General features: G+C 28.0%; 1 protein-coding gene across 1 annotated transcript in view; it reads right to left on the bottom strand.

Annotated features, from left to right (window-relative positions):
• The window catches only part of LOC126903782 (uncharacterized), a 94119-nt gene that overhangs the window by 9836 nt on the left and 80267 nt on the right, over window positions 1-4016 (bottom strand). The gene's annotated exons all lie outside the window — the stretch shown is intronic.

The raw sequence follows: 4016 nt of genomic DNA, 5'->3' as shown, positions 1-4016 counted from the left end.
ATAAAATAGCTATATAAAAACCTGGACTTAGCGCAAATATTTTATATTCGCCGTGCTCTTAGAATTGTGTGTGTGTGTGTGCGGCTAGAGTCAAGGTTGGACTACTGGTCCTTTAGTCATTCTTAATAATAAGTGTAAAAGTTGGCTAGTTTTTGGGCATAACCGTCCTTTAGTGGGTATAGTAAAAAGGTAGTTGTGCTGGAGGCTGACAAGGAGCCACTTTTCAGTCTAATACTTTTGAGCTAGACTGTGCTGACGGGTCTAAACTCTACGCCTTTGGTAGTTCACTAATTTGAGGGATTGGGTCTGATCAGTTTATCCAACGGGAAGACACGAGAAGAGCTCGTCGTCGATATACAGGGTGATTCATTAAGGATAAGACACTCGTTTACTCAGTAACTATTGAAAATTTTTAATTTTTTATAAGGAAAATATTGTTTGATTCAAAAAACACTACAATTATATGTAGTAAAAACATGATATTTTTCATCCCTTCAAGGTTAAAAAACATTAACTTGAGTTTTNCACACTACAATAATATGTAGTAAAAACATTATATTTTTCATCCCTTCAAGGTTAAAAAACATTAACTTGAGTTTTTTTAAATGAGAACACATATTTTGAATTTAATAGTGAATGGCATTTGAATTTTTAATATAACTTTATTCGTTTATTAGATATTAACACTTAAAGTTTCAAATTTTTGAGTTAATATACATGTATAATACAGTAGGGATTAAAATTACAGATAGCTAATTGATTTTATATGATATCGATATTAGCAGGTACAAAGCATTGTTATTATCAATGGTAGTAAGGCACATTGTTGTGAGTTTATAAATACACTANGGATTAAAATTACAGATAGCTAATTGGTTTTTTAATATATCGATATTAGCAGGTACAAAGCATTGTTATTATCAATGGTAGTAAGGCACATTGTTGTGAGTTTATAAATACACTAACTGACAATACAGAATGTATATCTATTGATAGTCATAATTGATAATGAACAATCCGTGACTGTGACAGCAATGTCATAAAAAAACAATTAGCTATCTGTAATTTTAATCCCTACTGTATTATACATGTATATTAACTCAAAAATTTGAAACTTTAATTGTTTATATTTAATAAACGAATAAAGTTATATTAAAAATTCAAATGCCATTTACTATTAAATTAAAAACTCAAGTTAATGTTTTTTAACCTTGAAGGGATGAAAATTATCATGTTTTAACTACATACTATTGTAGTGTTTTTTGAATCAAACAATATTTTCCTCATAAAAAATTAAAAATTTTCAATAGCTACTGAGTAAACGAGTGTCTTATCCTTAATGAATCACCCTGTATATATATATATATAACAATAATTAATTTGTGTAAAACTTTTGTGTATACGTTGGGGCACTACCAACGTACGACATAAAATTGGCGATCAACTCGAGGTTCGTACCGACACTACCTCTCGAAGATTTTCTTTTTTCGTGTTATCGAAATTTGTATGTGCGTGTAATTTTGCGTCAAAGGGTTGATCCGTCAATCACTACAATAAAAGGATTACTTGAAAAATTTAGCCGGAAGACCCAAGGTTAGTGCAAAATATATTTATATATAATAATTTTATTTAGTTATTAAATTTAGTAATTTAAAAATCTCTCCAGAGACAAAAAAAATGTTTGTGTGTGTATGTATAATTTCTCATTTGTCTATAATATGAGTAATATTGAAGACATAGAGGAAAAATTNATATGAGTAATATTGAGGACATAGAGGAAAAATTAAAAGAAATTTTTGGAGATAATACTAGTTCAGAATTAGATACATTTGTTTTTGACATAATATTTTCTGACCAGGAACTCATTAATATTTTAGACGACAGAATATCANGTATGAGTAATATTGAGGACATAGAGGAGAAATTAAAAGAAATTTTTGAGATAATACTAGTTCAGAATTAGATACATTTGTTTTTGACATAATATTTTTTGACCAGGAACTCATTAATATTTTAGACGACAGAATATCACAATTGACATTTAATGAACTGAACACAAAAACAAAAAACCACTNTATTAATAATATTGACATTTAATGAACTGAACACAAAAACAAAAAACCACTTACACATCTTTAAAAGATCTAAGTTTTAATTTTATTAATTACTATTTTATAATTATACAAAAAATATCATTCCTACGCGAATACAAGCGATATTAAAAAAACCAGATCATTTTTATAATAATATTAAAAACGCTTCATCGGGTGATCAAAATAAATTAGAGGATTCAGGTAAAGAACATTTTGATGAAGATATAGACGATTTAAATAGAACCTTTGAAGAAGAACAAACACCGGGTAATCGTAATAACTTAACAGAGGGAAAAATTCTAGACTTAATTTCAATAACTAATTGCATAGAAACAATAAATTCAAATATTACAANAAAAGATATAGACGATTTAAATAGAACCTTTAAAGAAGAACAAACCCGGTGTTTGTTCTTCATTCGTAATAACTTAACAGAGGGAAAAATTCTAGACTTAATTTCAATAACTAATTGCATAGAAACAATAAATTCAAATATTACAAGTAGGGAGTCTAATAACCGATCTTGTTTGATGAAACCAGATTATTTTTCGGGTACTGAGGATGTAAGAAAATTTTTCAGGCAGTATGAAAAGGCAAATGAAATTAATAGATGGAGTGAGATTGATACAATAAAATTTTTGTCAATATTTTTAANAGTCTAATAACCGATCTTGGTTGACGAAACAAGATTATTTTTCGGATACTGAGGATGTAAGAACATTTTTCAGGCAGTATGAAAAGGCAAATGAAATTAATAGATGGAGTGAGATTGATACAATAAAATTTTTGTCAATATTTTTAAGAGACAGCTAGTATAATTTTAGAAAACTTTGAAAATAAAAAATCAATTTAGACATATGAGGAATTAAAAAACCAATTTCTAGACGAACATCAACCAATAGGCTATTTAACTCTAATAAAAAATAAACTGGAAAAACGTAGGCTGAAGAGTCAAAGTCAGTTATGAATTATGTAACAGAAATTGAAAACTTATGTAGACAGTTAAATAAACAAAAAACCCAGCACAGGGGGGTCGCGGCACAGTTGTGACGTGGTATAGTTGGATCAAGTATAATGATATCTGACAGTGATTAAAATCACTATCAAAAATAAACGCTTCGATGCAAATCTTTAGATAGTGTTTAATTTTAAAAAAATTGGTGTTTTATTTCAAAAGTTACTTGATCTGCTGGTTCCTTATTAATATCTCGATAAAGATAAAGTATGTCAAATGAAAAAGGGTTTATTGAAAAATATTATTTCTCATAAAAAAATTGTGTGGATCCATAAACTTTTCAATAAGTTATAGCATTATAAAGTTAAATATTATATAAATAATAAAATCGAGAATTTTCACACGAAAATAGCATTCGGTAGCCATTTTCGCCATGAAGACAAGTCCAGAGGTCAAATTTTTTTTTTTCAAATTAAAGTATATTACATTAGCTTTAATTTAATATATATATAAAAGTGTCAGACCTTCCGGAACATTTTCAAAAAATATGTTGAAAAAGTAAATTTTTTGTGAAAAAGTTGTCATTTTAAATCCCCCCCCTGTGGGCAGAAAAAAGTCAAATTTACAAAAAAAATATACCACATAATAGGTAAAGACATTAAGCATCTATATAAAAAAAATTATATTGATATGTTTATTTTTGAAAAAGTTTTTAGTAAAAAAAATTGAAAAAATTAGCGATTTTTAAATTTGTAATTTTTTTGGAGGTTTCTCTCCTTTTACGGGGAACGAGGGAAATTTTTTCAATTTTGAAGGGTAATGTCTTCGACTAGATATGATTTGTGATCTTTTGACGTATCGTTGAAAGAAATCCGTTCGGTGAGAGCTGAGAAAAAGTGGTAACAGACACAAAAAAAAACACATCATAGTAAAACCAATACCTTCTCAGCTTCGCATCGAAGCTAAAA

Source organism: Daktulosphaira vitifoliae, unplaced genomic scaffold (genome assembly GCF_025091365.1).
Source record: "Daktulosphaira vitifoliae isolate Bord-2020 unplaced genomic scaffold, ASM2509136v1 Scaffold_4, whole genome shotgun sequence".
Lineage (NCBI taxonomy): Eukaryota > Metazoa > Arthropoda > Insecta > Hemiptera > Phylloxeridae > Daktulosphaira > Daktulosphaira vitifoliae.
This window is presented reverse-complemented; position numbering and strand designations above follow the sequence as displayed.